Here is an 11,131-nt window from a genome sequence, read left to right on the forward strand (position 1 = left end):
TGTCGTCTTTTACACGCTGAACAATAACAAACCCGTGAGGATGCTTCGCCCTCGGTGTGACTGGTTTCTTGTACTTTGATGGCATCTCACGTTTCTTACGTGTTCACCTTCCTCCTCTCTTGGGAATTGGGGGGCGGGGTATAAGTCATCCCCCACCCACCTCTCTCTCTCTCTCTCTCTCTCTCTCTCTCTCTCTCTCTCTCTCTCACGCACACCTACCAGCTCCAGCAAGGACATGGGGAAGTTTTCAGAAGTACCCACCATGGAAAGATCACCTGGTCCCCCACCGGGGGTACGTCTGCTCCCTGGAACCTGGAATCACAGGCTGGCATGTCCTCTCTGAGCCCCCTGGCCTCTGCCCTGCCCTATTTTCCCAACAAAGGAGCCGGCCGATCCCCAGGAGGCCCTCTTTGAAGCTCTCTTAGGCCATTTACCTAATGGCCTTCACAGGCATGGCTATTTTTAAAATCCATCCAAAGCCAAACTAAGCTGCCACTGTTCATTTTTCTCCCAAGGAGGCAAGCGTGTCTTAAGCATGACATTTGATTAAGTAGCGAAGTTTGTGATTTTAAATGGAAGGGAAATGCTAATTAAAATTATTGTAAGTTTCTTGAAAGCATTCACACTGTCTTCTCTGCCCCCTTACTTTACTAGCACCCCCCCCTTTAGAAATTTCACGTGGTGATGGGAGGCCGGGTGGGGGCGGGAAGGATCTTCAAGTCACTTTTCCTTCTGGGGGGAAGGTAAGGGCCCAGGCCTTGGAGTCCGGCCCCTACCCCTGCCAGCATCGCATCAGAGCTGTTCCCAGGTGGTGCTGCAACCCTGCTGCCCGCTCCAGCTGAGGGCAAGGGCGAGGCTGCCAGGCTGGAGGCTGGGAGAGAGGCTGAGACTCCCCCGACGAAATGACTCCCAGGACAGTCGCCTTGCATCTCAGCCTGGCCGTCAGGGAGAACGCAAGTTCTCTGCTACCCATGCAAACAGGCTTGTGTATCAGAAAGAGAAACGGTCCCCCTGCTTCCTCTGACCAGGTGATGGGTGAGAGGGCTGCTGAAGGATTTGAGCCAGGCTGGGATGGAGAAAACCTGCTCTCAAGTCTTTTGGGAATTCTCCGTGATGGCACATTTGCCTATTCTACTTAGGTGAGCAAGGAAAAGAATGAATTCGCATCGCAAAATAAAGTGACAATTTGATCCCAGTCCCCTGGCATTGCGGGGTCTGGAGGTTTGGGGCATGAAGCTGGAGAGAAGAGGGGAGGGTCTGGAGGGTGAGCAGGCATGTGTGGGAAGCCAGGAGGGCTGGGGTGCCCCCAGAGGACAGGTGCGACCCCCAGCCAAGTCCTTACACGTTCTCATAACTGTGACTGGGGTTTTTGTCCCGCATCGAGGTTCTGCTCCAGGGCAGTGGCCTGAGTTAAAGGGGTCAGGGAGTGAGGGACAGATGGTCCCTGTCTTGGGCAGTGGGGCGGGGGGAGACCCAGTGGCCGTAGGAGACAGGAGGAAGAATTGGGACACAGTGACTAGCTCTGGAAGGGATGCAAGGAACATCCGCTCCCTTCCTCACATTCCAGCAGACTCTGGACCGTGGGCAGGTGGGAACGGTGGTAGCAGAATGCGCTGCCTGACTCCACAGACTTCTGTGATGGGACTCCAGACGGATTAACTGGGTGTTAATGAAAAGCGGTGGGATCAAGGGCAGGAAGGCGTCAGACCCTTGGTTGCACTTACGATAAGGTAAAGGGGCTGAGGGCGCCACTCGCTGGCCCCAAGGGCCCGGCGGCTCCTTCTAGGGGGAGAGGTGAGGGGGTGAGGATGCGCTCACAGCAGGACCGATCCCTGAGAGTGTGCAGAAAGTAGCAGTGAGTGAGACTTCCTGGGGACAAGCTGGCCAAATGGGGGTGGGGGTGCACAGGGGAAGAGGTCTGATTCTGACCCGCCCCGCACTGGGGGTGGTTGCTGCTGCTGGCTGGTCCAGAGACCCTTGGCTCCAAGCAAGAAGGGCAGAGCTGGACCCCAGTGACTTCAGGTTGCTGACGTCTCTTCCAAATCAATTCATAAACCACATCAGTTAGCTCAGGCTAGCTAATGCTGCATCAACAGACAACCCATGGGAGCTCGGTGGGTGAACCCAACAAAGGTCTATTTCTCACTCATGGTCAGGACGGCCAACGGCTCCACCCGCCCGTCTGCACGTCATCTTCACTCTGGGACCCGACCGGAGGGAGCTGCGCCCACCCGGATGCCCAGTCACAGAGCACAGGGCAAGAAGTCGTGGTGGGTCCTCCCCGTGGCACTTAAGTCTTCCCCTGGGAAGGGGCATATGTCACTTCCATGTGTCTTTGGCTGGCCAGAGCAAGTGCCGTGGCCAGGTTGACACCAGTGGACGTGGAAACATAATCCTCACATAGGGAGGGGCAGGCGACATTTGGACATTCAAACAATCTTCTAGACTTATGAGTAGATACCAGCAATTCAAAGAGATTCAATATCTTGTTTTCACAGAGCCCCCAAACTTGATAATGCCAGAGTTTGTTCAAAGAAAGGAAGTGCATTTTCTAGCAAGCATGCTGGGTTTGCATACTTCTTTCTATCTCCAAGCTCTAGATAAATCTTTGATTCTCAAGGTTGGGGAATTCTGGACCAGACTTCATCCCCTACCAAAGACTCAGGCACTGACTAATGCTGACACTTGTCAACAGTGATGCGGGAGGGGGTGGTGAATGCCTCATCCCTGACAGTATAGATAGATGGTCAGATCATGTGTCTTTGGGGGCTGTGCTTCTCTCGAGAGGAGACAGCAGTGGTTAGTCAAGAAAAATCATCACCATCACCTTCATCAGCACCACGACCATCATTAACCCCAATGTCACCACCATCATCACCATCACCACCACCATCACCGTCACCATCATCATCTTTAAGAGTTTTGTTGGTGCTCAGGATCTGCTGAGAGACCCATTCTTAATGAACTAAAAAGCGTCTGATCCTTCTATGGCTCCCCTTCTCAGCCAGTAATAGTCGGACCCTGTTTCCCTCCAGCAGCAGCTCAGGTGGCATCTGGGCTGCTCTCAGCCAATCTGGTGGGTAATTGAGCAGAAAAGCCACTTCCTCTAACAATGCCTCGTCTGAGCACTTATCCTCGGCCTGAAGAGGTTTCCGGAACATGCCAAGGAGGGAGGAAGACTTGCTGCTTATTGAGTGCCCTGATGCAGAGCAAACGCCCAGCTGGTTTGCCCCAGTGTAGCCTGAACGTCGCCCCTGTGTAGGCGTCAGCTGTGACACTGAATGGTACATCTCTGATCTCCTGTAACCTCCACAACACCCTGGAGAGGTTGGAGACGTTCTCACACCGGAGCCTGCTAGCATCGTGCAGCTTGGGCCCTGGCAGGGAGGCTGGCCTCGGCCGCAGAGCCAGGCAGCGCTTCTGGGAGGGAACTTCCCTAGGGCAATCTGGGAGGTGCGGGGGAGCTCAGGGGCTGTTTCCAGCTAGGAGGAAGGTGTTCCAATATTGTAATATCTGGCATGTCTGCTCCCGGCCATGCTGGCTGAATACCAGGCCTGATCATACGCATATGCATGAGAAGTTCAAGGTGGATGGTCGAAGAACCCCCAGCAGGGAAGGGGTGACTCGGCGATCCGGCCTGGGTCTGTCCAGTACCAAGGCTCTCTTTGTTGTACCATATGAAGGTCACTCGGCAGAAACCCACTTCACTGCCCGCTTCCTGAGTATATTAAAAAGCAGAAGCACGTGTTCAAGACAGCGATCCCCAAATTCTGCCAGTGGCTGACCCAGACCGTTATCTCCTTACATACAGGTCCTGGTCCCTGCATGATCAATGCTGGCCCTTAATTTCACTTTTTGGAATTGTGCTTTTATGAAATGTTTACTTTTATTTAGTCTTCTAGGGAACTTGGCTACAGTTGCACACTGCCAGATGACCACTCAATATCCATCGTCCCCACCCTTACTAACAGACCTTTGGTGTTGGGGTGGGGGCTGATAAATGTGCCTGGAGGGAAGTTTATATATAGCCCAGCCTCCCTTGTCGCTGGGGTGGCTGGTAATAGTTCTGGCCAAGGAGGTATAAGCAGAAATTACTTGATGGCACTTCTGACAAAGTTCTTTAGAAGGGGGCGGACCTTTTGGCACATGCCTTTTGCCTTCTTTCTCGTCCTTACTCCTGCCTGGGATGCAGGTGGGATGCAGGAGACGGAGCAGCCACATGGTAATCATGAGGTGACAGGTATGCAGGTGGAAGAAATAGACCAAAAATGCCAGAGCAAAGGGATAGAAGGATTCCGGGCCCCCGGGGCAGGGCGGATATCCACAGGGATCCCAAATTACCTGCCTACAGACTTCCTGTTAGACGAGAAAAGTAAATCTCTCATTAGTTCAAGCTTCAGTTGATTCGAGTTTTCTCTAACTTTTGTGCAAATGTAATCCTCACTTAGAGCAGGCTGGTTCTTACCTGTAAGGCTGGTAAGACTCAGGGGAAGGCCTTCATTTCTTCAAGATTCTAAATTTTCTGGGGTGAAATTTTACTAACTGCCATGAAAGCTTATAGTCAAAGAGGATGACTGAGACAAATTTGGAGAGCAAAAGGCTTAGCAGAAACGTGACACAGGGGTTTTCTGTCTTCACATTTTCCCCTAAACATCTCGGTCTATGTCTGTTTCACCAGCATCACACCTTTAGCTGAGCTCTGCTTGGGGCTGGGGGTGGTGGCTCTAAGGAATCCTTCATTCCTTTGTTCCCGTGTTTCTGGAAATTTCACCAAGCAAAGAGGTACGTGTCGTGTCTCCCAGGAGACAGCAACTCCTGGCTCGACTGGGTTTGATGTCTGACGCTCTGAGTTCTCCTTTGTTGCAGGAGCCAACGAGAGGCTTGGGAGAAGGCAGCACAGGTCTGCAGTGTCTGGAGCAGGTGCTTAAAAGCTGAGTCAGGCCCGCGGCTTCCCACATGAGCTTAAGGAGTTTCGTTTCCCCAAGCTAAATAAAGTGACATCAGCAATCCAGGACAGCTTTTGCAGGAGTGATGTTACTAGAACCCTTCCCTGCTGCCCCCACCCCCGTAATCAGCAGGGATGCCTGTATCCAATGAGAGGATGCTTGCATTAATGAGAAGGACACAGGTTTTGTTTTTTCCTTTTTAAAAAGAATCAAACAAATAATTTCAAGTCCTGCCTCCACCATGTACCAGCTGCTGATCTCAGACCAGTTGCATCACTGCCTTAGCCATGGTTCTGACATCTTGCAAATGGGAGAGGAAGGAGCACACCTTGGGGGGATTAAATCAGATGACCCGGGCAACTATCCTACCGTGTTAAATGCCCATGAACCATTGCCATTATTAGGATGGGGCTGTGGTCAGTGAAGCTGGCATACATCTGAAGGCAAGTATCAGCTGTTTATGAATTTATTCTTCATGCAACAGGCAATTATTGTGCACGGTCCTAGGTGCCAGATATGCCTTGATAAGTTCCACACACCTGGTCTCTGTCCTCATAGGATTCACATTTCAGAGTAGAATTCAGACAATAAACAGTTACACAAGATATAAATGCATAATTGTCTGCTGAAAACTTTCTAGGGATCATAGGCTGGCTATTGGCTGGTACTCCACACCATCACCTTTCTTCTAAGATCTCTCCTGCTCGCAGGGGCTAGAAGCCTACAAGCTACATTCTTAGCATTCCTTCCTGTGGAAGCAAATGATCCTGGGAATGGCTATGGATGAGTGTCTGGCTCTCAGAAGAGACGTGCAGACTCACAGGAGGAAAGCCAGGGTTACATCCGCACAAGTCCATGAGAGTAATAAGTTACTCAGCAGTAACAGTAACATTGCTGCAGGCAAGGATCCGCTGAGCGCTGTGAGGGATGGAGGCTGCCTGTGCCTCTGAGCAACATGGGAGGGAAATAACCACACACACATATTTGGGTCAGTTTCTCTCTGAGCAGAGCACTCAGAGGCTTAGAGTCAGCCTATTGCAGAAAAGCGTGTGACAGCTCAGTGTTACAGCTCAGTTGTGACAGCAACCTGGATCCGGGCGAGAGACCAAGCAGCACGCGGAGAGTTGGAGAACTCGGGTTTATTACGCCAGCGGGCCCATAGGAGTTAACACTCTAAGTTCTGGATCCTGTCTGCAGGTTTACACAGGCTTTTATAGGCTACCAGTCTAGACTTTGTGACATTTTGTAACATCATATGCAAATAGGGTATAACAAAGGTGACTAATTAGGAACAAGCTTTTTAGAAATGGACCAATCAGGAGTGAGAGAAATAACCAATCAGGAGTGAGCTCCATGCAAATGAAGCACTACAAATGGGCCAATCAGGAGTCAGCTCAGGGAACCAATAGAATCTTAGGGGTTAAGTTCCACTTTCCTAGAAGTAAGCCGTTTCAGAGGCAAAAAGTGAGATGGAGCTGCTGGGCCAGGGAACTGGATGGTGCTGGCAGGAGAGCAGTGGCGCTGCCCGGGGGTCCTGCCGGTCTTTTTTTTATGGAGCCTCCCACTTCAAGCCCTCCCTCCGTCCATGTATTCCTGGAGCTCAAATGCATTCTGTGACTGATGATTCAGACAAATGAGGTCTCTCCTCTCAGGCTGTTTTTTCTGGTTCAGTTTAGTGGGTTTCAGAAAACACGGGCTAGGCAAACATCCCTTTGGAACCTGGACTTGGGATCAGGGTCTGGTGAGACTCTTCATGCCCAGATTCCTCAAGCCCCAAACATCCAGGTTGGAAGGTTAGTAAACTCTCTGTGATCAGGGCATCAGGCTTATTAAAGCTGCTTGAAAGTTGGGAGAGGGGCAGGTAGCCTCATCCACATAATGTTTAAAAAGGTGATTGCCAGCCCGGGAGACACTGGTGTCGGAGTGGGGGGCTCTCAGCAAGCAGAGGGGCCACATGTTGCAGACCTGGGACTGTTGTCCTGGGGCAATTGTTTACACTACCCTGTCTCGCTCTCAGAATGTCTTGGTTTAGACTATACATTCTAGGCTGACACAGTCAATCAAGTATCCCCTTGTCAAAAGGTATCAGACGTTAAAGACAGACCACCTGGGCATTTAAATCCCTGGGGGTCTTAAGACTGAGAGGTTAAAGTCCAGCTGGAAACGCATACTTGCATGTTCGTAGCAGCCTTATTCACAACCGCCGAAAGGTGGACACATGAGCAGACACGTGGGTAACCCAATGTGGACCATCCCTACAGCGGAAGACTGTTCAGCTGTGACAAGGAATGAGGCACTGACGCATGCTGCAGTAAGGGATATCCTCGCAAACATGATGCTACTGCAAGGAACTAGGCAAAGGGACATGCAGGATTTATGAGAAATGCGCAGACCAGGGAAACCTAGAGACGGGGGTGGATTACTGGCTGCTCGGGGCTCTGGGGGTGGGTGAGGTGGGAGGAGGACGGGGAGGGGTCACTAAAGGGTACGATGTCTTTCTGAATGATTTGAGGTGATGGAAATGTTCTGAAATTGACTCGGTGGTGGTTGCCGAGATCTGTGGATACGCCAAAACCACTGAGTCATACAATTTAACATGGCTGAGCTGTGTAGGGCGTGAATTGTATCTCAATAAAGCTGCTTCAAAAATCATGGAGGGGGTAAAAAATCCATTCTAAGTAAAATAAACCAGTGGGTTTTAATGTAATACAGTACACAAGGCATGAATATGGAATTCCACTTTGCAACTAGCCATTAAGAAACCGCCACTTGTCAAATCTTTGTGTGGTATCAAACAAGATACCCACAATTATCTGAAAAAGCTATTAAACCACTCATCTCTTTTCCAACTACATCGATGTCTGAGACTGAGTTTTCTTTAAACTTCAACCAAAACGACATGTTGTAACAGGCTGAACGAACACACAGCTGTGAGGATCCAGATACAATGTCTTTTTAGTTTGGAAATGTTATTTTTAATAAAAGTGTTAGTTACATTAATAACAATAATTTAAAAAAAAAAAAAGAGTGAGGCTCAGCGGCCGGCTGAGTGCCTGAAGTCAGCGCAGTCCTGTTACCGAATTTACGCCGCCTGTCATCCCTTCATTCAAAACAGTCATCAGCTGGTGCCTGAGTGATGAAGATGACAACTATATTAATTCCAGCTAACGTTATAAACTAGTTACTCTGTGTCGAGTGCTTGATAAATTGGGGCCATCTACCCCTGACAGCTGCCCTTAAAGTGAGAATATCGTTATCTCAGACAGCCGCTCGGCGAGGCAGCCGAGGGGCAGGTCCGTGCTGTATGCTCTGGAGCAGAGCCGGGGTCGAGCCCTGGTCCGGGTCCCTGGGGAAGAGGCACAGTCCCCTGCCTTTGTGGCCAACACACAGCCCCCCCCCCCCCGTATGTACACTGTGGCCATGGCGTTCTTGGCGGGGTGCAGAGGCAGTGCTCAGGGAACCTTCCTCATCATCATTATGGGGGGACATAAGCCTCCTCCCCATGCTCCCAGGTGGGACTTCCAGTGCAGACTAAGCTCTGGGGGCAGTTAGAAAATCCACTTGGCTGCCTGCTTCAGCCACGTCCTGTGGGCTGTTGGTTTCCGCCTGCCTGCTTCCTGGGTGGCCAGCCTCATGGCTGTTAGGAGGTGTTACAAACTGAACATTTGTGTCCCCCCAGAATGTTGAAGCCCCATCCCCCAGTGCGACGGTTTTGGAGGTGGGGCCTTTGGGAGAGATTAGGTTTGGGTGAGGTCATGAGGGTGGGGCTCCCGTGGTGGGATCAGTGCCCTGATGAGGAGCTGATGAGACCAGAGTTCACTCGCCCTCTGTTGTGGGGGTGCAGCAGGAAGGCAGCCTCCTGCAAGCCAGGAAGGGAGCTCTCACTGGGAACAGAGCCGTGGGTTTCCAGCCCCCAGAACCATGAGAGATAAATGTCTGTTCTTCAAGCCACCTGGTCTATGGTAGTTGCTGTTGCGTAAGCTGACCAAGATAGCACCTTGTGGGATCTCCCTGCCAGCCTCCAGCCGGTGCTAACCGCCTCTCATGGTCTCTCATTGGCTCAGAACCCCAGCAGACTTTAAGAGGTATCCAGGGGCCCCAAGAACTAAAATTTCTGTTTCTACTAAAAAATGAGTAGGGATTGGCCAGGTCAAAGAGGGTGGGCACAAGGACAACAAGAGAGGTGACAAAGTCCCCAATGGAGGAAGGACCGACAACCTGCAGGGGGTCCCAGGATGGAGCATGAGGCCAGAGGGAGTGAGACCCACAGCCAAGTGTGCCCGAGCCCACGTCTGGGTGGTAATGCGGCTGGATTTCACCGTCCAATTCAGAATCGCTGTAGTGCTGATCACTCACTCATTCACTCATTCATTCATTCATTATGCATCAAGGGCCAGCATGAGCCAGAGTGAGAAGCTCTGTGCAAGTCCCCAGAGGTGCTGCCTGGACACAGGGGACTGGACCTCTGGGTCCCAGGTGCTCCTGGTGCCCCCAGGTGAGGTGCAGAGCGCTGAAAGGCACCCAGGCAGCCTCCAGCTGTAATGGGCGATCTTGGGCATCAGAACAGGAGGCCGGGGAGAAGGCGGCAAGAGGGCAGGGCCTTGTCCGAGTGGCCACAGCCCCCACCCCTAATTCTGCAAGCGGGTTTTCTTCTCGTGTTTCACTCTGGGACGATCAAGTCCCCTCTGGGTGACTCCTGGGTGTGTGTCCATTTACTAAGAAGCTACATCCGCACGCCCCTTGTCCCCATATGGTTCTTCTCCCACAGTGTTCAAGAGAAAGTGGTCACAGTGGACTTGACTGAGAGGAAGCCCCACTCCGCACCGGCTGGCTGTGTGTCCAGATTTCCATCCACCCCCATGAACCTCAGTGTCACGGGGCCACCCTGTTTTAAGAAGCTGGAAGTTAAAATCAGACAGCAGGTGGGGAAGCACTCTGAAAAAGGTCAAGACACAATTCTGATGAACGTCAGTGTCTGGCTGGTGGGAACCTCTTACAGCCACAGGGATGGTGGTCTGAAGGGGGCACAGCTGCTGAGGGCCCAGTCACTGCCCCAGGGTTGCTCTGACTCGGGGACTGGGACCCTGATGCCTCAGGCCGTCGAGAATGAACCTTCAACCGTCTTACACACCCCAGTTCCCACCCAGGGCTCGAAGGCAGACAGGAAGGCTCAGGGCTGAGGAAGGGAGAGGCTGTTCACCAGTCAGGCTGGACAAATTATGACCCAGAGAGGAGAGTGGAATCGAATCCCTGCCTCACACTGTACAAAAGCTCATCCCCAACTGGCTGAAGACTTGACATCCAAAAGGAAGCGATGCAACACTTAAAAGAATCGGCACCCGTATCTTGGAGGAGGGCGAGAGTCCTTAAACAAAGCAGACACAACTCTTACGTGGAAGGCTGAAACACGTGCCTTCTCTAAAATTAAGAACTTCTATTTATCAGACGTCCCTTACAGACAGTGAAGACAGGCTACAAGCTGGGAGGAGGCCGTTCCCATGTATGCAATTGAAAAAGCACGTGTGTATATGACCCAGCAGTCCCACTCTTGGGCATAAATCTGGAGGGAACTCTAATTTGAAAAGATACGTGCACCCCAATGTTCATAGAAGCTCTATTTACAATAGCCACAACATAGCAACAACCTAAATGTCCATCAAGGGATGGCTGGATAAAGAAGCTGTGGTATATTTACACAACGGGATACTGCTCAGCCATAAAAAAGAATAAAATAATGCCATTTGCAGCAACATGGATGGACCTGGAAATCGTCATTCTAAGTGAAGCAAGCCAGAAAGAGAAAGAAAAATACCGTATGAGATCGCTCATACGTGGAATCTTAAAAAAAAAAAAAAAAGGCACAAATGAGCTTATTTACAAAACAGAAACAAACTCACAGACATAGAAAACAAACTTATGGTTACTGCGGGGAAGAGGGGTGGGAAAGGACAAACTGGAAGTCTGAGATATGCAAATATTAACTACTATATATAAAGTAGATAAACCACAAGTTTCTTCTGTGCAGCACGGGGAACTATATTCAATACCCTGCAGTAACCTGTAATGAAAAAGAATATGAAAAGGAAGATATGTATGTGTACGTACGGCTGAAGCATGATGCTGTGCACCAGAAACTGACACATTGTAAACTGGCTAGACTTCAACAGAAAAAAGAAAACGCATGT

Source organism: Camelus dromedarius, chromosome 14 (assembly GCF_036321535.1).
Source record: "Camelus dromedarius isolate mCamDro1 chromosome 14, mCamDro1.pat, whole genome shotgun sequence".
Taxonomy (NCBI): Eukaryota; Metazoa; Chordata; class Mammalia; order Artiodactyla; family Camelidae; genus Camelus; species Camelus dromedarius.